The sequence below is a fragment of the Aquarana catesbeiana genome, linkage group LG10 (assembly GCF_042186555.1).
Source record: "Aquarana catesbeiana isolate 2022-GZ linkage group LG10, ASM4218655v1, whole genome shotgun sequence".
NCBI lineage: Eukaryota > Metazoa > Chordata > Amphibia > Anura > Ranidae > Aquarana > Aquarana catesbeiana.
The window spans coordinates 74,451,876-74,477,615 of record NC_133333.1 but is presented as its reverse complement, the minus strand read 5'-3'; the positions used below and the strand labels follow the sequence as shown (position 1 = coordinate 74,477,615).

The 25,740-nt window shown below is 44.5% G+C and overlaps 1 protein-coding gene across 3 annotated transcripts in view; it reads left to right on the top strand.

Moving 5' to 3' along the window:
* Positions 1-25,740, top strand: part of LOC141110734 (suppressor of cytokine signaling 3-like) — a 413,958-nt gene that overhangs the window by 36,268 nt on the left and 351,950 nt on the right. The window contains exons 2-3 of one of the 3 annotated variants that reach the window (XR_012236327.1): positions 21,176-21,306; positions 21,392-22,936. The exons of the other annotated variants lie outside the window; for them this stretch is intronic. The gene's annotated coding sequence lies outside the window, so the exon portion shown is untranslated. Of the gene's footprint in view, positions 1-21,175; positions 21,307-21,391; positions 22,937-25,740 lie in introns of those variants that run through there. 3 annotated transcript variants of the gene reach the window in all.

The window sequence follows — 25,740 nt, the reverse complement described above, 5'->3', positions numbered from 1 at the left end:
CTTTTCTTAACTGTTATACAGTTTAAAATGGCAACTTTCATGTTCATGGGCACATTATTCGTTCGTATAAAACATTGTTCGTTCGGCATAGAAAACACCATGTTTTGGACATATGCATTTGAATACATTTTTTCTAGCCTACTTCTCTTAAAATAATTTTGGTGTCTAGATGGGTTGGTAACTAGAATGAAGTGCAAACTAGATTCTGTGTAAGGAGAGGACACTCAGCAGCTGTTTACACATCTGGACACTGGAGCACTAGTGTGGGACAAAAGAACACCCTTTTTATTAGGTGCTCCAGTGTATACTACAGGGGTGTCTCCATCTGTGAAGCTTGTACAAAACAGGTAAGTATTCAAGCTTGACAAAGGACAAAAAATTTCTTCATCTTGGAACTCTGCCAAAGCAGACAATTGTACCCCACTTCCAAGCAATGTTTCATATTCCTATTTCTGCCATCAAATACATGTGTGCTAAGTATACCTATTTTTTTTTTACATAGGGGCTAAAAGACTCGGAGGACACCACTCATCCATGGAGACCACAGACCCCCCACCTCAGGTAGAAGGGGAAATCCCCCAAAGCCAACAGGAGGAGGAGGGAGACGTGGTGGAAATTGTCACCACAACAGGTGAGTGTCTGCGACCACAGGCTCAGGTAAGAGATGGATGCCAGCATATTTATAATACATGGTGTGTTTTTTTTTTAAATATTTTTAGGTGATCGTGATGTTGTGGATCCAGGTCATTTCACCAGTGAATGTGCCCAGATACTGATCGGGAGATCATGGGGTGTAATAGGGACTTGGAAAACATCCAGAAAAACATCAATGATGTTAAAAACAAAATGAAGAACATCATTAATGTTCTAGGGAGCGTTTAAAACCCCTCGAAATCCCTAATGTAGTTGGCATTTTTTCCAAAAAAAATTTGTTGCACCTTTTTTAACCTATTGTCGAAAAGCCAAATTTTGAAGATGCACACAGTGTGTCAACATGTGCTATCTGCCATAACGGGAGATCAATGTAGGCATTTTGTGGGTGCAACCCCTTCTGCAATAATAAAGTAGCTGAGAGGAAGGGGTTGCACCCCCAAAACACGTCCCTTGATCCCCCGTGATGGCAGCTAGCACATGTTGACATTCTGCAATTTGTGTGCACCTTCAAAATTTGGCTTTTCAAGGGGTGACTTCACCCCATCTGAACGCAATATCAAACACAGTTTATAAATACTTATGTCTGATATTGCCTTCAATTTCTAACAAAGTTGAACTTTATAAGTTCCAGATTTGTGTATTTCTTGTTGGTTTTAAACATGCCTGTTTTACCTTAAATGGACATTTCTACTTTTATTAATGTGACCCAAAAAATTGTTATACAACAAACATGTTGGTTTGTTTTAAAAACCTTTGATAAATGCACATGTGATTGTGCTTGTATTAAAAAGATTGATAATCAAGAATGTGTGGATTCTTCTTTCAATGCTCCAAAAAATTTTTGGTGGTAAAATTGTTGGTTTCTGTGACAATGGGGGTTATTTCCTAAGGGCAAATCCACTTTGCACTACAAGCGCAGTTTCAGTGCAGTCTCAAGTGCACTTGTAGTGCAAAGTGTCTTTGCCTTTATTAAATAACACCCAACAGTGCTTTCTATTGTTACACAATCACGTCATTTTCAGGACCCCAAATTTATGTCAAGGTCAGCTAAAAGAAAGACAAGCAGTAAATGTCAGCAAATATTTAGTAGTTAAAATTTTGTTTTTTTATTTAAAAATGTCTCAGACATTGTCTGGCATATCGATGGCCCCACTACCTGCAAAGTATTCCATGTATCTTATATGGACCTCGCGGGCACTCAGGGGGGGCAAGCCAGGACAGCCAGCTTCAAGCGCCGTCACGGTTGGTTCATTTACATGAATTCCGGATTCAGGCCCAACTGAGCCAACATAGTTCACAGAATTTCTCCTTAAAAAGTTGTGGAGAACACAGCAAGCCAGGATGATATGATTGAGTTTATACTCCGCCATATGTATGGGTGTAAGAAATAGGCGGAACCGGCTGGCCATTATTCCAAATGTGTTCTCCACCACTCTTCTGGCTCTGGCCAGCTGGTAATTAAAAACCCTCTGGTCCGGGGTGAGGGTCCTTATAGGGAATGGCCGCATAAGATGGTCCCCCAGCGCAAATGCTTCTTTCAGAATGAAGACGAATAGGAGTCCTTCCGCATTGTCTTCTGGAGGTGGCAAGTCCAAGCTGCCATTCTGGAGATGCCTGTAGAACTCCGTCTGGGTGATGACTCCACCATCTGACATACGGCCATTCTTCCCTACGTCCACATACAGGAACTCGTAAGTAGCCGATACCACCGCCAACATCACAATACTTTTGAACCCCTTATAGTTGTAATAGTATGACCCCGAGTTGGGTGGTGGAAGGATGTGGACGTGTTTCCCATCAATTGCCCCTCCGCAGTTAGGAAAGTCCCACCGCTGGGCAAAGTGGGAGGCCACAGTCTGCCATTCCTGTGGGTTGGAAGGAAACTGTGGAGTCAAACAAGAAAATGAAATGAATCATTTTGCACATAAACATGGAAAGCAGATTAGACACAAACATTCTTGGCCAACATTAGTATAACATTTATTTTAGGGACTATTTAAAGACAAAGGTATAAGGTCCACCTATCAGATTCCTCCCCCCTTCCTCTCAAGGTCCATTTTGTGAATTTTATGGGCGGGGTGGGGGGGAGATGTTTTGGACGGGTCACTGTAGTAATACAATAATATGTGTAGTAGTATAGTAGTATCGTGGGTATGATAATTAATTAGTAAGTACTCTTCCGCAGCAACCCAATTCTTCCAGAGAGATGCACTTTATTGACTTCCAACACAGAACAAGGTCCAAAGTCCACAGATGACAAAAATATCCAGCAGAGTATATCATTCAGAGTCCCATGTTCCTAGATTTGCGCCTTCTTAGTCATACACAGACAGATGATATTGACTATAGACTGAACACCATGTTATATTCACTAGACATTGAATGGCTGAGCAATTTGATTGGCCGTCTCCATTTAGGACTTTGAATTGCTTTAGTCTTTCAGACAGACAACAACCCCCAGCCGTGAACAGCTGTAGTCATAAACCGCCCCAATTTGCATTCCCGCATATAAACATCAACAAGTCCCCTTAGATATGTGAGATTAGATTAACATATACCACCTGAACACCCTTTGAAATGTTCAAATAGCCTTGCATAAGATTAACACATCAAAGGGTCTTCAGCTGTCCCCTTGCTATGTTAAAATTCAGTTGGCTCGGACAAATCAACCATTGTCAATTGAATTCTGGCCTGGTCAATATTGACTGTATGTGTACATACATATAGTAATATAATGTCCCACATAAATTGGTGAACATATTACAACATATACAATAGTCACCCTCTACACTTCATTGAGAGATGAATGCCTAAATAATGTGGATTACTTTGGTCAGCCCCTCCTTACTTTACACTACTGGCAGCCCACTGGACAGGTAAGAAGTGTCATAATACAAAGAGAAAAATACACACTGTACGCATTTTAGCACATTTTTACATTCTGCTATTACCTATCAAGATAATAATAGGATACAAAAACTTTAAACAGGACCATTTGAAAGTATTCAGGTCGGCCCTTGCTCTACATGCTTTGGGGAATTCATCCATAAATCTGACCACAAAAGAGGTGGGTATAGTGTGTAGGGGTTTGGCAAAGTCAGCAGATAGAGGATTGGTATCAGTTGAGTTAGCAGTTGGGGGGGAGGGAGGGTTCAAAAAGATTTTGTGAACCTAAAAAAAAAAAGCCTCTGGCACTCTGCCAGAATTTCAAGCACACATCACAATTGTATACCTTTTAGGGGGTATTTAGGGTAAAGCACTACTAAGGAGCTGACAAACTACATTGTTAAAGTGGAGTTCCACCCACTTGTACAACTCTTCAGCATCCCTCGCTAAACTGTGCACTGTAAATGAATTGGATATTTTTTTATTTTTTTTCTCAGCACCTACTGTATATCTGCTGTATTCATTTTTCACTTCCTCCTCCCTGGCCGCGGCCCATCACATAATTTCCTGTTTGCAATGCCTTCTGGGAAGGGGCGGCAACTTCCTCTGACACTGCCGTTGCTATGGAAACCTGACCTGAAACCTATTACACTGCTTGTGCTACACTGAGCATGTGTGAGATCTGCAAGGATGAGATCCATTAAGAAATACAGTCTGGCTTCAGATGCCCACACTTAAGATGGCCACGGCCTGCTGTAAGTTTATAAAATAACAAACTACTGCTATAAACTAACAAAACAGACCTTAGTTTACAGACTAACTTTACTAGAATACATTAAGCTTGTGTATTATAGGGGTATTTTTATTTAAAAAGTATAATTTCGGCCGGAAACACCAGTTTAAGTGACTACACGAGGTGGATATAGGCCCAGGAGAGCATGCTGGGGAGGTAAGTGAAGGCAAATATGTATGAAGGACAATAATAAAAATGACATAAAAATCCAGCATGCATGAGGACAAAGGGGACATTTACAGCATATTACAATCATGGTAATTAGGGAACGAGGAAATAAATACAATACATTAGCAAACATTCTATACAATAAAATGTGATGTAAAAGGATAAAAATCTTACCTTAATATACTCCTTCTGCAGGACCTGAATGATGGCAGAACAGGTCTCTGGGATAATGATCCCCAGAGCCTGGGGGGAGATGCCTGTCGAATACTTGAAGTCCTGCAGGCTTCTCCCCGTCACCAAGTACCGCAGGGTGGCGACGAGCCTCTGCTCCGGAGTGATGGCTTGCCTCATGCAGGTATCCTGCCTGCTGATATAGGGGGTCAGTAAAGCCAACAAACGGTGAAATACGGGGTCCGTCATCCAGAGAAAGTTCCTGAGATCGTCAGGATTATTCTCACGGATCTCACGGAGCAAAGGCATGTGACAGAACTGGTCACGCTGGAGCAACCAATTCTTGGTCCATGAACTCCTCCCCACCCTGTTCATAGACTGGACTTGTGTCAAGGTAAGGACCCCAACACCAAGCCCCCACACAGCACGAACTCTACGAGGAGTACGTATATGCAACATGGCTAGAAAACAGTCGGCTGCTCAGAATGAAGTAACAGAACGCACTGAAGAACAGCAAGGCCTGTGAAGAGCGACCTGAAAAACAGTAACGAACGAACAAGAACACAATGACAGAGTCAAGCGGAACTCGCTGCACGCATTGAAGACCAGATACAAACCCACAAGCACAAACTGAACAGCAGAAAACGATCTGAAAACCACGAGTCTGAAAAAGCGCGAATCGTCTCTAGTCACCAAACTTTTACTAACACGAGATTAGCAAAAGGAGCCCAAAGGGTGGCGTGATTGGTTCTGAACTGCCCTTTTATAGTCTCGTCATACGTGGTGTACATGACCGCATTCTTGGTGATCGGAAATTCCGACAACTTTGTGCGACCGTGTGTAGACAAAACAAGTTTGAGCCAACATCCGTCAGAAAAAATCCATGGATTTTGTTGTCGGAATGTCCGATCAATGTCCGATCGTGTGTACGAGGCATAACAGCTATCAGGTAGGAAGACTCAGATAAGTTTGGAAATACAATCCGTTTTATTTAGAGTGGTAATACACAGCCACGACGGGGAGCTTCAGAGGCAACTTAAGCTTAGTAGCACTACACAGGGATAAAGTTTATAGGAAACGTAAAGATACTTGCAGTGAGTGGATTCCTGGAGATGGGGTCACCCAGTGGCTTCTTGAGAGATGTACTGGTCTCCTATGTGGAAAGGAACAGGTAAGGTTTTCTTCGGGCAAAGTAAGTAGACTGTGGGTAGGGCAGAGGAGAGTCTCTGACTACTAGAGAGAAAGGGGCTCTGTCCGGCCCAACAAGTGGAAGTTGGAGGGGCTCTGTCCGGCCCAAAAGTGAGATGATAGTCAGGGGTCTGTCCGGCCCAAAAGAGAGATGATAGTCGGGGCTCTGACCGGCCCAATAGAGAGATGATAGTCAGGGCTCTGAATGGCCCAATAGAGAGAGATGACGGCAGTCTTCTGTTGGAGATCTTTACCTGGCATCAGGTTCTTAGCAAGAACGTCAAGCAAATGGCGTCAGCTGTTTAAGTAGGGACAAGAGGAGGAGCCGGGTGATGTTGTTGTGACGTCATCAATCTGGAGCAGAGGTAAGAAGGGCCTTCAGTCTGTCAAAGGCCACCTGAGCCTCCTTGGACCACTGGAATCAGGCGTGTTGATGTGTGAGCTGGGTAATGGGTGCAATGATGGATGAGAACCCTTTAATGAATCTCTGGCAGAAATTGGAGAACCCCACAAATCTTTGAATCCCTTTTTTATCCACTGGGGCAGGCCATTCAAGGATAGAAGACACTTTTTGGGGGTCCATAGCGATACCATCAGTGGATATAATTAACCCTAGTAACTGGATGGTTTGTTTTTCAGATTTGCATTTCTCAGCCTTTGCATAGAATCCATGCTTCCTGAGGGTAGACAAGACTTTCTTTACGTGGACATGGTGCAATTCGAGAGATGCTAAGAAAATGAGGATGTCATCGAGAGACAATAAGGAAGTGATCCAGAAATTCTCTAAAGATGTCATTTACGAGGTGTTGGAAAGTGGTTGGGGCATTGTATAGTCCGAAAGGCATTACAAGGTATTCAAAATGTCCGCAATGGGTTCGGAAAGCCATTTTCCACTCGTCTCCCTCTCCTAATTCGGACTAAGATGTAGGCACCCCAGAGATCTAGTTTAGTGAAGACTTGAGCCACTCAAAATCTTTGAAAGAGTTCAGATATGAGAGGGAGCAGGTAGCGGTTTTGTTTAACTCCCTGTAATCTACACAGGGTCTAAGAGTATGGTCCTTCTTTTCAACAAAGAAGATTCCTGCTCCTGCAGGGGTAGAGGATGGACGGATAAATCCTTTTTCCAGATTTTCATGTAAAGTTGTAAAGCCTCCAGCTCTTTTTCAGAGAATGGAAAACTCCGACCAAACGGAATTTCCGCCCCTGGAAGCAGTTCTATAGGGCATTCATAGGTTCGATGGGGTGGCAACACATCAGCTTTCTTGCTATCGAACACTTCCAGGAAGTTATGATAGCTGGTAGGTACATACTGAGTGCTATCTGAAACTGGCTGCACAGTCAGGCAACTGGGAAAGTCCATGGGTTTAGGAACAAAACAGCATTGCCGGCAGTAGACTGAAGAGAACATGATCTCCCCTTTAGACCAGTCAATCTTGGGATTATGGGCCCGCAACCAGGAAATACCCAGTATCACCAGAAACATGGGGTAGTAGAGGACATCAAAACACAAGAACTCTTGATGTCCAGAGTCAGTAATTGTTAGAATTGGTTCAGTCTCCTGAGTGATTGGCCCGACTTAGGGGATGGTGCCATCTGCCAGGTGAATGGTAAGACTCAGTCTCTTAGGTCTCAGTGGAATCTGTAATTTCTTGGCTAATGTGAGATCTAGAAAACAGGCGCCTGAATCAACTATGGCTCGGAACTTGACCTCCCCTTCCGCCACCTGCAGTGAGATAAGCAGAATGATATAAGCAGGAGAGGATCCAGTGACAGAGGCACATGTGGGACGAGAGGACAGGAACTTACTGGGTCTCACAGGGCAGTTTCGAAGAACATGTCCCAGACTGTCACAGTACAGGCAAAGGTTGGCTTGCTGGCGGCGCATCCTTTCTTCGGGGGTCAGAGTAGACCGCATCAGGCCTATCTGCATGGGTTCTCCCTCAGAAGATGCTGTAGTGGAGATGGGTGTAGCCATGGTTACTGGAGGTGCTCTGGGCATTACCCAAGTGGGTCTATGAGATTGAATCCGTTCAGACCACCTCTCCCGTAATAGGCGGTCAAGCTGTATGACCAGCTGTATAAGGCGTTCAAGGGTAGCAGGAGTTTCCACACGGGCCAGTTCATCTTTGAGTGCCTCGGATAAACCAAGCCAGAACTGGTACTTGAGTGCAGCTTCATTCCAGCTAGTATCTACTGACCATTTGCGGAATTCGATCTTATAGTCCTCCACAGGGCAGTGTCCTTGTTGGATTGTATGCAGGGCAGCCGTAGCTATTCGCTGGTAGTCATCATAAAGCTGTGACTTGGCTTCAAAGAAGGCTGAGACTGAGTCAAGGACCGAGTTCTTTTGCTCCATAAGATGGGCCCAAAATTGTGGTTCATCTGTAAGCAAGGAGATAATGAAAGCGACTTTAATGATTTCAAGGGAGAAAGTCCGTGGTTGCAGAGCTATGTATAAGTGACATGCGTTTTTGAAAGCTCTGAATTTTCTTCAGTCCCTGGAGAAAGTTCTGGTATGGGAACCCTTGGTTGGGTGGAGGCACCACTACTGTGCTTGTGACAGTGGTGCATTCAGAGGCAGCGGAAGCTGGAGCAGAGGCCACATGTGCTGGGTTCTGGTCGGCAGGAGAGGACGTAGAGGGTATACTCTGCAGACGACCTTCCAGTTGAAAATAACCTTCTTGTAGGTTCTCTATGGCTTGTGTGAGGGCTGCGACTTGTTGGCACAAAGCTTCCAGCGGAGACGCACCTCTGTCGGCTTCAGACATCTTATGGCTGACTGGTACTGTCACGTACCTGGTGCTGAAGCTGAAATGCTGACAGGGCTCTCCTTGCGGCTGAGTGCTTGGTGCCCCTGAAGGTGGTAACGGGACACGAAGCCCAAAGAAGCAGAGGTTGCCAGCTGAACCACAGATGAGAGATGGTGGTGTAGAAGTCTCTCTTCAGGTGAATCCCAGATGAAGTGTGCAGTAGGACCCAGGAGAGCTGTAGGTGGTGCAGACTGCACACAGCAGGGAGCAGGTTGCAATGGCAAGTGAAGCAGGCTGGATACAATTGGTAAGTGATGCAAGTTGGAGCAACAAGTGATTACTGTAGATAGGTACTGCAGGCTTGGTACAGCAGGTAGGCACCAAGGCGGATCACAGCAGATAAGGCACAGCAGAAGGCATAGTCGGGGACAGTAGCAGAGGTCAGGAAGCCAGTGGTCAGCAGATCAGGTATTAGAATCGTGCTTAGGCAAGCCGGGGTCATACACAGGATGGTAGACAAGAGAATATCCGTGGGCAATCCGGGGTCAGAGCTGGCAGCAAGACAAGAGGTATCCAAGGGCAAGTGGGTCTGTAACAGGTGATCAGAAACAGCAGCAAACACAGGAAACAGGAAGCTGAAGACCAGTCAGCAATGTCCATGTGCCACAGTCATCCTTTTAAAGGCCTGAGGGCGCCGGGGTCTGACTAGCATTGTGTGCGCTGACACACACGTATTCCTCATGGCGAATGTGCATTTACAATACGTGTGCATGTATTTATGCGGGTGCGGCCATATTGGGACTACTATGCCAGATCTGCGGATAACTATCCTCCGGCTTCTTCCCTGACAATATCAGTCAATATTGAGACAAAACCTTCAGGCTTCTGCTAGAAAGCGGGACATGAAGAGGAATTTAATCTTTCGGCATGACAACGACCCAAAGCATACATCCAAATCAACAAAGGAATGGCTTCACCAGAAGAAGATTATTTAGAATGGCCCAGCCAGAGCCCAGAGCTCAACCAAATTTAAAAATCTTTGGGGTGATATGAAGAGGGCTGTGCACAGGGGAGATGCAAAAGAGTGGGCAAATATTGCCAAGTCAAGATGTGCCATGCTGATATTATCAGGCTCGTACCCAAAAAGACTGAGTGCCGTAATAAAATCAAAAGGTGCTTCAACAAAGTATTAGTTTAATGCCGCGTACACACGAGCGGACCTTACGGCAGACTTTGCCCGGCGGACTTTTCAACGGACTTTACGACGGACTTTCTGAATGAATGGACTTGCCTACACACAATCAACCACAGTCCGTTGAATTCGTACGTAATGACGTACGACCGGACTAAAATAAGGAAGTTCATAGCCAGTAGCCAATAGCTGCCCTAGCGTGGCTTTTTGTCCATCGAACTAGCATACAGACGAGCGGACTTTTCGACCGGACTCGAGTCTGTCGGATAGATTTGAAACATGTTTCAAATCCTAAGTCCGTCCAACTTTTGAGAAAACAAAGTCTGCTGGAGCCCACACACGATCGAATTGTCCGACGAAATCCCGTCCGCTGGGCAAAGTCTGCCGTAAAGTCCGCTCGTGTGTACGCGGCATAAGGGTGTGCACACTTTTTTGCAACCATATTAATTTAGTTTTTTTATTTTTACTTCCCTCCACCTACAAGATTTCAGTTTGTTGTTCAACTGAGTTGTATAGTTTATAGGTGACATCAAAGGTGGAAAAAGTTTTGAAATTATTTATCTTTGTCTAATTTTTTTACCTCACAGAAACCTGACATTTTAAGGCCCCAGTCACACCTGAGCATTTTGTAGCTTGAAGCCTGAAGCTACAAAACACTTGAAGTGAGAAAATCCATTATTCTCTATGGATATGGTTCTTTTTCAAATATTTTATTGGTAATTAACAAGCGGCTGTTCCATACATTACATTGGAGATAGCAAGGTAGCATAAGACAGTGCTTTTCATTGTCATAGATTACATCATTAACAAAATGGAATATAGTGGATTATACCAACAAGTGAATACTCAGTCAAGTCGTGAGTTTAAACGGATAAGATTGGGTAGCTGGAAATTTAGAGGGAACTGGGTCCCCAAAATAAGTATGTAAAGGTGCCGGGTTTCTCCCCAGAAAACAAACATGGGAGTCACCAGGACCATTTTTTAAGACCGAGTACAATACCAATAGGTATTAATGGTAGGAGAAGGGAGAAAGAGAGGAGAGAAAAAAAGGGGGGGAAGGGGAGAGTAAAGGTAGATAGAGAAGAGAGGAGCAAGGGAGGGTGTGGGTCAGCCGGGTCGCACGGGCAGAGGTGTGGTATCGTTGTCTCAGGTTTAGGACCGAATAGATTCAAAATCCCAACAAATGTTCATCAATACCAGCCGGGAGGAAGTGATCCATCCATGGTTGCCAGATTCTGACATGTTGGGGGACCTTATCCAAAATTTTCGCCTCGATCTTGCTATGTACCATTGCTTGTGTGATCCGGTTTTTAGTTTCGGTTATACTGAGCGTGGGTGTTTTCCAAGCCTTAGCGATTGTTTGCTTAGCTGCGGTGAATAGCTGGGGGAGGAGGCGAAGCTGTGCTCTTGTGTAGTCCTGGGGAATTAAACTGAGCAGGGCTATCGTTGGGCTGGGTTTTAGGGTGACTTGGTGTAGGGTGGACGCCATTTGGAATATAGTTTCCCAAAAGCGTTGCACCAGTGGACATGTCCACCAGATGTGTAGATGTGTACCTCTGTCACTACATCCCCTAAAACAGTTTGGGGAAAATTCAGGTAAGAATTTAGCAATTCTAGCCGGGACTAGGTACCACCGCATCAACACCTTGTAGTTTGCCTCTGAGGCAATCACGTTTTGGGAAGAATTTTTTGTGTTGGTCCAGATAGTCACCCAGTCCTCCGCTTCAATATTAATATCTAGATCATTTGACCATCTCTGCGCATACGCGGGAAGGCGTGAGGATGGTGTAGTGAAATGGGCGTAAAGTCGGGAGATAATGCCTGGAGCGTGCGGGTCCGAGTCACACATAGTCTCGTACTCTGTCAAAGTATCCAATCCAGAGAGAGATTTTATTATTGATTGAGTGAATTGTGCAATTTGGAGATAACGGAAGCATTCTCTATTGGGGAGTTGTGTTTGTGCTTGGATACTGGCAAATGATTTAATAGCGTCAGTATTGACTATATCACATATGCGAGTCAGGCCCGCTCGCTCCCAGGACTGAAATGATAATGGTTCAGTATAGGCTGGGTAGAATTGTGGGTGACCTAGAAATGACAAGAGGGGGGAGTGCGGGGAAATCAGTTTGAAGGGTGTTTTCAGTTTATCCCAAAGTCTGAGAGTGTGTTGTGTGATTGGGTTAGATATGGGACCACGTGATGCTGGGGAAAGCCATAGCAAATTAGTTATAGTAAGCGGGTATGAGTCAATAGCTTCAAGGCTAACCCAGAGTGGTATTTCGAGTTTCGAGTGGTAGAGAGCCGTCTGGGCCAGCCTTGCAGCTTGGTAATAGTGTTGAAATTTTGGGATGCCAAGGCCTCCATTGGGCTTGTTACGTAGAAGAACGGATCTAGCCACTCTGGGTCTTGTAGAGCCCCAGATAAATTTAAAAACTTTACTTTGTATGATCCTGTGGTAATATGAAGGGACTGTGACAGGGAGAACTCTGTATAGGTATAATAGTTTCGGAAGCAAAGACATCTTAACCTCCCTGGCGGTATGATTATTTCGGATTTTAGGTGCTGAAAGCGGTACAATTATTTTGCATGGAAATTTGGCGTTTTATATTGTAGGTCTGTAAATCTTAACAATAACACACTTAAATCTGTCCAAACCAGAGTCTAGTAGATATCCCGGGTATGATAAAGTTTGAAACACAAAAACATAAATTATAATATAATAAATAAAAATAAATAATTAAAAAAAAAAAAAAAAAATAGTAATAAAATAAATTTCCCCACAATTCACTATCGCTCAATTCTGCAAGTGTTCTAATTTACTATCGCTGTTTTCTAGCTGGTCTAAAGCCACTTTTGACGTAAAGGGACACTTTTTGGTTGCTATGGACAATCTCCAGTTTCCAGGCAGAAAGAACAGTATATATCATATAAAACTGCATGCAGGGCATGGGCCAAAGCACTGGGGACAAAAGGGATGTGAAATCATTTCATACAGTACTGTAATCTGTAAGATTACAGTACTGTATGTGTTATGATTTTTACTATTTTTTGAATTTGCCGCCAGGCTCCGCCCCCGTGCGTCGCGCCGCTCGCAGGGAACGGAGCCTGGCACGGAGAGGCTTCGGAGGAGGACGGAGCCCTCGGACACTGCGGGTGACATCGCAGGATCCCGGGGACAAGGTAAGTAAAGCCGCCCCAGGATCCTGCAATGCGATCCCGAGTGTGGCTTGGGGTTACCGCTAATGGTACTGAATTTTAACCCCGAGCCACACTCGGGAAAACCGCCAGGGAGGCTACCAGCCGCAATGCGGCCGAGCCAGGAGATACATAAGGGTAACCAAAGGTTGAGAAGGGAAGTTATTTGGGTTAGCATTGGGAGGTAATTGTTTTGGAACAAGTGCGATGGGTCACTCGTCAGTTTAATCCCTAAATAGGGAATAGATGTAGTGGACCATTGAAAAGGAAAGTTTTGGCGTATCTTAACTAAGTCAGCTTGCGGCAAAGACACATTAAGAGCCCTCGATTTAGTTTGGTTGATTTCGAGCCCCGAGACCCTGGCAAATCTATCTAGGGTATGCAATAGGATCGGGATGGTAGTATGGGGAGATGTGATGAACATGAGAGCATCATCAGCAAAGAGGCAAAGTTTATGTGAGGTAGAAGCAATCTCCAAGCCCCGAATATCAGGGTTACTCCTTATCAGGGCAGCTAAAGGTTCAATCACGAGTGCAAATAAAATGGGGGATAAAGGACAACCTTGCCTAGTTCCTCGTAAAATGGGAAAGGGGTCTGAACGGAAGCCTGAGTAATGCACGTATGCTTGTGGTTGATTGTACAGTGCGTTGACCCACCCCAGAAAATGTGGGCCGAAGCCCCAACGTTGGAGAATATAAAATAGGTAGGGCCAGGAGACAGTATCGAAAGCTTTCCGGATATCTAAAGAAAGGAGATGCATCGGGATTTTACGGGAGCGGGCTAAATGTTGGAGGAGAATTACTCGGCGAATGTTATCACTCGCCTGTCGTTTAGGTATAAAACCTACTTGGTCTTTATGAATCAATCCTCCAATTATAGGGTTGAGACGTAGGGCTAAAATTTTGGCTAGAATCTTGATGTCGACATTTAAGAGTGAAATTGGTCTGTAGTTAGACCACGAGGTGGTGTCCGTGTTTGGTTTCGGGATCATCGATATAAGTGCCGTCAATGTGTCTCTGCCGAAGGAGTGTTGTTTAAGTATAGCGTTAAAGGAGTTGGTAAGGAGGGGGGCTAATTCAGTTGCAAATTTTTTATAATAAAGGCTGGGTAGACCGTCCGGGCCTGGACGTTTATGTGGTTTGAGTGACTTGATGGCTGATAAGACTTCCTCCGTGGTGATCGTGCTCTCCATAAGTTCACGACTAGCATTAGATAATGTAGGAATAGGAAGATTGCTAAAAAGCTTTTCCGCTTGATTCGGCGAAAATGCCGTTTTGGGCTCATACAAGTTTGCTAGTTGTTTGCGGAATTCAGCGAGAATTTTGACCGGATTGCTAGTCACATTATCTTTAGACAGTCTAAGTCTGATAGGGACACGAACACGGTCCGGCCTACGAAGGCGTAAGGCCAGATATGTGTCAGGTTTGTTGGCTTTGGTGTAGATCGTGTGACTAGACCTGCGGATAGTCTTATCAGCCGCTTCAGCCAAAAGTAGGTCAAGTTCGAGATTAGTCTTTTCTAGGGTTATTTTATGGGCTTCAGTTGGGTTAGTTTGAAATTGTAGGAAGTGGTTCTGGTATTCTGATTCAAGTTGGTGTAGTCGGAGATTTTTATCTCTATTGAGGTGTGATGCCACTGAAATGCATGTGCCTCGTATGACTGGCTTATGGGCTTCCCAGAGTAGTATAGGGGAGATATCGGGAGTGGCATTGTGAGTTAGGTAATCTTTGAGAGCTGTCTGGATATCTAAGCAGTATGATTGGTCGGTTAGGAAGGAGTCATTCATGGACCACCACCTTTGAGAGGCCTGTGGTATTAAAGAAAATACTGTAGTGATAACAGCACAATGGTCTGTCCATGTGATTGGGTGGATATGTGAATGGAGGAGGAGCGGGGCGGATGCTATAGGAATAAAAATGTGGTCAATTCTAGAGAAAGATTTATGGGGGTGTGAATAGAACGTAAAATTTTTCTTAGTGGGGTTGGATTCTCTCCATGTGTCTAAAAGGGAGGCCTTAAGTATTTGTTTGCGGAATTGGATAGAGGGGGTGTGATGTTCAGGGGCATAGGGGGATTTATCAGTATGTGGTTGTAGTACAGAGTTGGAGTCACCACATAGGAACAGGGTTCCTTTACAGTGGGTTTTCACTATTTGTAATAAATGTGAGAAAAAGGGGTTTGGGTTTGAGTTTGGGGCGTAATAAGAAACAAAAGTTGTTGTAACATCTTGCAACAGACCTACAAGAAGCAGGTAACGACCCTCCGGATCTTTTATTTCAGTTAAGGGGGTGATTGGTGTGGTGTGATGAAAAGCTAGGAGGACCCCTCGATGTTTTGTGTCTGCTGAGGCGGTAAAAACTTGTGGATATTTAGAGCTAAAGAAGTTGGGGGTGTGGCGCTTTGAATAATGGGTTTCCTGAAGAGCCACTACGTTGGCTTTTAGGGATGCGAACGTTTGAAAGGCTTTGACCCGCTTATGTGGAGAGTTAAGCCCTTTAACGTTTAGGGTAAGTACATTAAGTGGTGCCATGGTTAGGTATGTGGAGAATTATTAGCATGGGATACCGAGCCCGTGCGAGCCGACCGACAAAGGAAATGGAGAAAAGTAGAGGGAGAGAGTTTGAGAGAAGAGAAATAAAGGGAATAAAAAAAGGGGGGAGAGGGCATATGGTGTAGGGTACGCCACAGAGATCGCCCCCTATCAGGGAGGCAAACGGTCAGTGACGCCCGACCAGTAAGTGCGCCATCTCTGCGATCAGAAGACCAATCAGAGAGAGGGTGCACCATAGAGAGAGAGCGCAATGACAGCTCCCTGCCACAGTCGGGATTAATCAAAACAGTTTAAAGTCAAAGCCCACAATGTTGCAACATATATTAAGGCATAAACCCAACACAGAACATGAGGGAAGGGGGGGGAATTGGGAACGGAGGGAGGGGGGAGGGGAAAGGGGGAAGGGGGGGGAATAAGGGAAGTAAGGGAATTGGGACATACAATATAATCAGTCAATTTTTCTCTTTTTTCTACCCCTGACATGACTTGTATCCAGGGTTAAGTCTCGTGGAATTATGGTTGCTATATTATGATGGTATAGGATTAGGAATGGCAGGATACTAGGGTTAACCTGGCACACTTTGTGTATACCAGTTTAAGCGTATGAGCCATAATACAGTATGTGTATATATTATACATTATACAGGCAGGTAGAAATATAGTGTTAAGGTTAAACATTTCAATTCAACGAAAAGAGAAAACAAAAAGAAAAGGAAAAAAAAAAAAAAAACCCTAAAGAAAACCTTTGAAAAAGGTAAAGTAACTGAACCTGAGTAGGCCTTAAAAGGCCTAGAAGCCTTGCAGAGAAGGCTTGCAGGAAGCTGTATTAGTTCCTAAACCAACCGATGTCGTCCAGCAGCTTCTGGTCACTGAAGCGTTCTATGCGAAGAGAGTCATGGAAGATGCAACCGAGGAGCTGAATGCTGGAAGAGACAAGGGGAGGAGGGAAAAAAAAAAAAGGGGGAGAAAAAAGAATATATGTCTGTCAAGCTTTCAGCGGAGGGCTTGAGATTTCGGGCTGGGGTGGTAGTTTCCAGATGATCGTGCTGGGGTTCCTTTCCGGATGGACTGTGGATCGGGGTTATTCCTCTTCGGGTTCATGGTGTATGGCTGGGAGGTTGATCTGGCTGGTGTGCGAGGCAGAGACGTTTCAGGTTGACGCGTCTGGGGCAACAGGTGCAGAGATTCTAGCAAGCGTTGCAGCAACTCAGGGGTGGTGCAGGTATGTTGTTGTCCTTGATAGGAGAATTGCAAGGCAAATGGGAATCTCCATGTGTACTTGAGTTGGTGCTGTTGTAATATTTGCAGCTGCGGTTTCATAGCACGCTGTTTAGCGATAGTGAGGGGCGCCAAGTCCGTGAACAGTTGGTAGTCGTGATTCTGAAACTGAAGGGAGTTCTTTTTCCGTGCTGCTGTTAGTAGTTGTTCCTTCGTGCGGAAAAAGTGTAGTTTGACTATGATATCTCGCGGTGGCCCGTCTGCTTGACGGCGGGTTAGTGCCCTGTGAATTCTGTCAAACTCCAGACGTTCGATGGGTATGGAGGGTTCAAGCTCTTGAAATAAAGCAGTGGTAAATGATTGTAGATCGTCAATCGCCTCCGGTATACCCCTGAGACGCAAATTGGACCTGCGAGAGCGGTTTTCTGCGTCTTCCAGACGCGATAACAGCATAGCATTTTCCTCACGGAGGGCAATATGTTCATGGGCCTGTTCCTGCAATGTGAGTTCCATGTCGTCGACCCTGGTCTCAAGGTCTGCTGTGCGTTGGCCTATTTCACGGATCTCTCGCGTCAAATTGTTAGTGATTTGATCTGAGGTTGTTTTCAGTGCCTTATGGAGCATGGTTTCCATCAGCCTTATGAAAGCTGTCTGTGACATACCTGCTTGTGGTAAGGGGGGGGAGCCGCCTGAATTAGATTGCATGTCTGTCTCGTCTTCACTCTCCAGCATCTCTGAGTGTGCAGGAGAGGACGCTGCTTGATCAGCCAGGGCTCGGGCCTTCGCCGCCATCTTGGAAGAAGCACGGGCCAGCGCTTCTTTTATGGGTTTCGGCTTTGTTTTGCCGCGATGACCCGTGAGTACCATACCGGAGGAGGCACTGATGTCCGGGGGAGGTAATCCCTGGAAAATGGGAGCCAGATCGCTGCGTTAAAGGTGCTTTATGGTCCCGAGTGTGCGGCGGGGAATGCGGAGCTTCACAGGGAGACGTCCGCCATGTAAAGCCTCGCGCATGCGCCCTCGGATATGGTTCACATCTCCACTGCAAGTCGCCTGAAGCCCTACGCCTGAAGCTCAAACAAGTTCTGGACCCTTTTTTGTTGCTCGAATCGGGCAGATTTGGGCGTTTTTGGAGCAGGAAGCAGATGACAAAATCTAAAAACATAGCAACAAATGATGAAACCGATGATAATTTTGCCTATTGGCTAATAAAAAAACCGCTGCATGGAAACGCACGCATACGCCCGACTAAACGCTGGAAAAACGCTCAAAAAGCTACGCTCAGGTGTGAATGGGGTATAACAGGTGTGTGTAGACTTTTTATATCCACTGTATATATCGGGCATCGCTAAATATTGGCCCACGGTCCACGTCCAGCCTAAGCCCAGCCGATCGTGCCATTTAGTTGCCACTTTTGTCCCCAGCCTCCGCCGATGTCATTAGCAGATTAGAGGGGAGCAGACGGTGGGATGTGGGACAATTCTGGCCTGGGGGCAGGACGAGCACTGCATGCAGAGAGGCAGCTTCCCAAATTAACGTTTCAGATTAACCAGTGCCGCTGTGCCTCTGCCTTGAGTTCAGGATTGCTCCGCCTCCTGCTCTCCGCTCTGTAAAAGGTAGGAGAGTGAACGGAGGAAAGGACATGGCTGTGAAGGATGGGGAACGGGGTCACGTACAGGGGGCAGTGCTGTGTGTGTGTGTGATATGTGTGTGTGGGGGGGAGGTCATGTACAGGGGGGCAGTGCTGTGTGGGGGGAGGGTCATGTACAGGGGTCAGTGATATGTGAAGGGGGACAGTGCTATGGTTGCCAAGATGTGAAGGGGGACAAGCAGCTGCACACAAAATGAGGTGCTGCACAGAAAATGCGTTGACTCCTAAACTCACTGAAATACAGGGTGCAGTATCCTGCACATGGAAATAGCATGGTACAAATGCACCATGCAGTTTCCATGTGGCTGCATTTTTAAAAAAGTGCCAGGAACTTTTCCCAGCAGAAAATGCAGGCACAGCAGCCCATTCGCTGTCGTGCCTGCACATCTAGGCTGTGATGTAAAGAATCGCACAAAAATGCGATTCGAACCTCTGCTGGAAACATTTTTTAATAATCCGACCTCCATGAACTTTCATTCAATACCACTGGTATATACATAGGGGCCAATTTTAGTCAAATCCTTCTATTAAGAATAATTTTCCTTACACTAATGCCCCGTACACACGTTCAGACTGGCAAATGTGCGATCGGAGCTTGTTGTTGGAAATTCCGACCGTGTGTAGGCTCCATCAGACAGTTTCCATCGGAATTTCCGTCGCACAATATTTGAGATCTGGTTCTTAAATTTTCCGACAACAAAATCCGTTTGCGTAAATTCCGATTGCGTGTACACAATTCCGATGCACAAAGTGCCACACATGCTCAGAATAAATCACGAGACGGAAGCGCTCGGTCTGGTAAAACTAGCATTCGTAATGGACATAGCAAATTTGTTGCGCTGCAAATTTTGAAATCTTTTAATGCAGCGCTTTCTCTTCTTCTTTAGAATGCTAGAAGAATGAAGTTGTTTTTCTGCTCATATTCACAGAGTTATCACAAACTGATTTCTTTATAATTTCTCGTGAATAATATATATAATTTTTTTTTGTCAGATCTCCATAATACTTTTTTTTTTTTTTTTTTAATCAAGATCTGCCTTTTTTATTTTTCTAGTGCTCTCCATAATATTTCTCATTTTATGTGTCAAGTTACCACAACATCATTATTATCTTTTATTTTTTTTTACCTCAAGGAGGTTGGTGTCCCTTGTTAATTTGACATTGTATTTTTGAAATGTACCTGCCTACTCACGAACAAACTGTCCTTTTTGAAGTAAAACACATAGGCAAGTATTTGTGAAAAATAAATATCCATTTATTCTGGGTCATAACAAAATAAAGAGGAAGGCAACGCTGGAGAAACTGCTGAAATTTGCGAAGCCTTTGTACCCCAGGGCACACATCAACTAGTTTAAGTCAAAATTGGTGGCCTGAGGAGTCCTTATAATAGTGAGCACAATCCGGTCCAGGACTACAAGAGATCAGGAACAGCAGCAGATGACATCTATGCCCCCAGGCTGTGGTACTACCACAGCCTGCGTCTTTTGCCAGACCAGACTGAACCCAGGCCATCAATCTCTGGTCTTCCTTAGATGCTTCCTTTCAGGCTGTGGCTCTGGTGTTGGAGGACCTGGAGGAGGAGGAGGAGGACCATAGTTGAACTCACAAACCTGGCTTTGGCTTGTGAGTTCGCCCCTCAACCCCTTAATTAGGGCTTGCAAGATCACTTCCTAACATAAGAGACGTTGGCCCTCCTCCATTTCCAGCATTTTTCAGGCTGTCATGCAGGCATGACAGCCTGAAAAATGTCCTCTTGAACACTGTGGGGGGGGGTTTCTGAGGGCCGCAGTAGCCTTCAGAAATAGGCCAATTGCTGCCTCCTTCAGGTTACTCCTCTTCCTGCACTTTTGACGACCCCTGACGTTCTTTCTAGTCTATTCCCCGCCCCTTGTCTTTTGACGCAGTGGGAGAGAACATGGCGGAGAGACAACATGTGCATGTAGAGGAGAGCAGCAACGATGAAAGGCCGGAGCCCCCCAAACATCCCGATCCAGGAGGAGATTGAAGGCCTCAAATATGGCCTTTATAGAGATGGTGGAGATGGTGGACATCTTGGAGAGGGCCGACTTTGATGGGAAGCATGGACCTTACCCAAACCCAAATGTGAGGAAGGCCAAGATCATGAAATTGGGGAAACGCTGGTCAGACCTGAAATTGAGGGAGCAGGATCAGTACAGAAGAATCAAGAGTGCTGCGAAAAAGTAAGTAGTTTGTCGTGTGTTCCTATTCTTTTTCTTAACGTTTGTGCTGCTCCATGTGCTTTTCTTTACTGTTGTACATTTTAAAATGGCAACTTTCATGTTCATGGGCACAGTAATCGGTCGTAGGAAATATTGTTTGTTCGCCCAAACAATTTTAGGCAGATACAGGTTAACTATATTTGTTCATGCCTATTTGTATTAAAATAAGTTTGTTGTCTCGATGGGTTTGTAACTAGAATGAAATGGAAACTTGATTCAAGGACACTCAGCAGGTGTTTACACACATGGATGCAGGAGCACTAGTGTGGGACACCAGAACAAACTTTTTAGGGTGTCCCACACAGGTGCTCCAGTGGGTACTATAGGGGTGTCTCCATGTGTGAAAATTGAACAAAAAAGTGAAGTATTCCAGCATTGGAAAGGAAATAAAAATGTCTTCAGCTTGGAACTCTACCAAAACCAGACAATTGGACGACACTTCCAAGCAATGTTTCATATTACTATTTCTGGCATCAAATATCTGTGTGCTAAGTATACCATTTTATTATTCACATAAGGGAGAAAAGACTTGGGACATCTGAGGACAACAGGGACCCCCTACCTCCGAAAGAAGGGGAAATCAATAAAACCCAAGCAGAGGATGAGGAGGGAGAGGTTTTGGAAGTGGGTGAAATTGTCACCACAACAGGTGAGTGTCTGAGACCACAGCTTCAGGTAAGAGATCTGTTCCTGCATATTTATAATATATGGTGTGTTATTTTGTGTTATTTTAGGTGATGTAGATGTTGTGGAAGAAGAATCTCATTTCACCAGTGAAAGTGCCCAGATCCTCATCGGGGAGATAATGGGGTGCAATCGCCATTTCGAAAATCTAAAGCAAAACATCAATGATGTTCAAATAAAAAATGAAGAACATTGTTGATGTTTTATGGAGAATCTAAAACACACAAAATTGTAACCCTTTGTTTTCGTGTATTTTGGGTTTTAAAAATTTTTTTATTTAAATACTGTATTATTGGCGTATAACACTCACTTTTTCACCATGAAAATCGGGTGCAAATAGCGTGTGCGTGTTATACGCCAATACTTCAATTTCAGCTGCCTTGGAGGCGAGGGGGGGGCAGTGCCGTCAGATTACATACAGTGAGAATCTCCTGTTTACTTGGGTTTACTTGGCAGTCTCTGTAATAGGAAGTCAATAGATGGCAATTGCGAGGCTGCTGCATTTATGCCAATGGCGAGGCTGCTGCATTTATGCCAATGGCGAGGCTGCTGCATTGATGGCAATGGTGGGGCTGCTGCATTGATGGCAATGGTGAGGCTGTATTGATGTGGACTAATAAGGCTGCATTGATGGCACTTGTGAGGCTGCCGGTGGGCATTAATCAGGCTGCATTGATGGCAATGGGGAGGCTGCAGATGGGCACTGACCCTTATTTTGCTTCAAAGTTCCTTATTTAAAATTTAGGTTTTGTCCTGAAACTTCCCTCTTAAAATGAATGTGCGTGTTATACGACTGTGCGTGTTATATGCCTATAAATACGGTATTTGAAAAGTCTAATTTTGGAAGATGCACACAGTGTGTCAACGTGTGCTATCTGCCATCAGGGGATATCAAGGTACGCGTTTTGAGGGTGCAACCCCTTCCTCGCTACTAAAGTAGCTGAGAGGAAGGGGTTGCACCCCCAAAACATGTCCATTGATCCCCCATGATCGGAGCTAGCACATGCTGACATTAGCCATGGGATCAGGAGGGAAATCCCCATTTTGAATCCCAATTTGTGTGCATCTTCAAAATTTAGCTTTTAAAGGGGTGACATCACCCTATCTGATGAAGGCAATATCAACACTTTGGACATACTAATGTCTGATATTGCCTTCACTTTGTCAAAGTAGAACTTTGTAAGCTCCTGAGTTCTGTATGTTATGTTTTGAAACATGCCAGTTTAACCAAAAAAAGGCTATTTCTAATTAATGTGACAAAAAATGTTATACACCAAAGATGTTGGTTTGTTCAAAAACACCTTTCTAAACGCACATGTGAATGTGCTTTGAGTAAAAAGTTTTCTACTCATCAATGTGTGGCTTCTTATTTCAATGATCAAAAGCAGTTTTTGTAGTAAAAGTTGATGTTTATAGTGGCAATGGGGGTTATTTACTAAAGGCAAATCCACTTTGCACTATAAGTGCAATTTCAGTGCAGTTTTAAGTGCACTTGGAGTGCAAAGTGGAATCTCCTTTAGTAAATAACTCCCACGGTGCTTTCTAATTTGCCTCAATGACGCCATTTTCATGACTCCACAAAATTCATTCATGGTGCTGAAAATGATGATGAATATTTTTCTCAGTAATGTATTACATACATTAACAACAAAAACAAGGTATGTGTAGCAGACCCACAACATAATAATAGTTCGCTGAAGAAAAGATTGTCACCTCATGTATCAAATAAATTACATTTGCACTATTGAAGAAAAAGTCCAAAAAGAAAAGCTCTTTGGGGAACCTAGGAGACAGCTAAAAGAAAACCAGGCAGTAAATCAAAGGAAATCTTCTTTCAGTTTAAGTTCAAAAATTGTTGATAAAATGTTTCTTAAACAGTTTCTGGCATATCAATGGCCCCCTACCCGCAAAGTACTCAACATACTTCTGTTGGGGCGGGCGCTTTGGGGGGGCAAGCCAGGATGGCCATCTTCAAGCTCCATCAGGGTTTCTTCTTGAAGTCCAGAATAGGAAAAGGGATTTTCCCGGGTGGGGTTTTTTGGCAGTGGGATTAAGATATTACACCAATGTTGTATAAAAGGGATTATATTTTATTGTACAAAAAATAATTGACACAAAAGTTAAAAACATGAGCTCTGATATAGAGTGTTTACAAATCTAATAGAATCAGACACGCATTTTACAGACATATTTTCATAAGGACATTGTACAAAAATTGTCAATATCAGAAAAATAGACTGACGCGTTTCAACCTATATGTCCAAGGTCTTCTTCAGAGGTCAGTCTGTCTAAGAAACAACAGGGATACATATATAAGAACTTCATTACGTATAATAAGGATAATGTACCATATTCCGTATAGCATAGTTACCCAATGATGCGTGTCTTGGGAACGAAAAACTTCCTATATGAAAGTCCCCTTTTAAAATCAAAGTGCCTGCTCACTTCCCCCAAGGGGTCCTATAATGCCTCCGCCGGCACGGCCACCGGCACCAGAGCAAAATCCAACGATGTGGCTTACAAGAGGTCACACTAAAAAATTGCCCCCCCAAGAAAGAACCGGCCGCACAGGCGGACAGGGAGGAGGCAACACCTGCAGCAAAAACCCAAAAGAAACATATTTAGGGATCACACTCGTAATATGTGTCTAAACATTATGTTAAGAAATTTTTACTTGATTAAATAAGTGAAGGCATCCATCTATATGCATACCTCATATGCAGACTGTAGCCACAGGCGTGCGCAGCCTATTGCATTAGGGTGTGCACCCCAAAGCTCAAACAGACAAAAGTATTGGGACGCCTGCCTTTACACACACAGGAACTCTAATGACATCCCAGTCTTAGTCCACAAGGTTCAATATTGAGTTGGCCCACCCTTTGCAGCTATAACAGCTTCAACTCTTCTGGGAAGGCTGTCCACAAGGTTTAGGAGTGTGTCTATGGGAATGTTTGACCATTCTTCCAGAAGTGCATTTGTGAGGTCAGGCACTGATGTTGTCTTAGAAGGTCTGGCTCGCAGTCTCCGCTCTAATTAATCCCAAAGGTGTTCTATCGGGTTGAAGTCAGGACTCTGTGCAGGCCAGTCAAGTTCCTCCACCCCAAAGTCACTCATCCATGTCTTTATGTAACTTGCTTTGTACACTGGTCCAAATTATTTGGTGGAGGGGGGATTATGGTGCGGGGGGAGGGGGGATTATGGTGGAGGGTTGTTTTTTAGGGGTTGGGCTTGGCCCCTTAGTTCCAGTGAAGGGAACTCTTAAGGTGTCAGTAACATTGTGGGAACAGTTTGGGGACGGCCCCTTCCTGTTCCAACATGACTGCGCACCAGTGCACAAAGCAAGGTCCATAAAGACGTGGATGGTGGAAAATTACCTTTAAGTGCAAAAATTCACATTATAATAGTAACTAAAACATCTAAAATTAAGTGTAACAATCTAAAAAAATAAAAATTCCAAAGTGCTATAATGGTGGGAACCTCCCAACTAAAAGGTTGTTTCACTTGAGATTAATCTGTATGGTAAATATCTATAGGAGGGGTTTCCACCATCCCTGCTAAGCTTATTTTTATACAGTATGTCTTGTTTTCAGCTTGATGTGTATTATGTGAAGTTGCGTATCACAGAGATCGGTATTGTGATAATATTGAAGTTTATTGAGATTTCCATACATTAGAGAATTCCACCATTATTGTTAAGTTATTGATCAGTAAGTTAGCGCTGCACTTTTTTTTTTTTATTGTGTGGTGTGGGAACACATAACAGTGCTTAGTGGCAAGCCTTTCAATTACACTTTTTTTTGTTACCTCCAGTAGTTTATTGTAAATAGTAGTGTGGTAATTACCTGTTATACTAAAATCAGCATGTGGCATTAATAAACAACAGATTTCAGTTGTGCCCCACCAGGCCGGCACCCCCCGGGACAATGTGCCTGGCGGCTGAGTTCATCACCCCGATCCCTGCACTCAGTGCACTGATGGGCACTGATTAATAGCACTGATAAGCGGCACTGATTGGCACTGACAGGTGGAACTCATTTGCACTGGTGTGGAACTGACTGGCACTGACAGGTGGCACTGATTGGAATCACTGATTGGCACTGATAGACGGCATTGGCACTGACAGGTGGCACTGGCACTGGTTGGCACTGACAGGTAACACTGATTGGAAGTACTGATTGGCACTGCCAGATGGCACTGATTGGAAGCACTGGCACTGACAGGTGGCACTGATTGGCACTCGGTGGCACTGATTGGAAGCACTGATTGGCATTGATAATTGGCAACTGACAGGTGGCACTGGCATTGATTGGCACTGACAGGTGGCACTGATTGGAAGCACTGATATGTGGCACTCATTGGCACTGACAGGTGGCACTGATTGGAAGCACTTGACACTCAT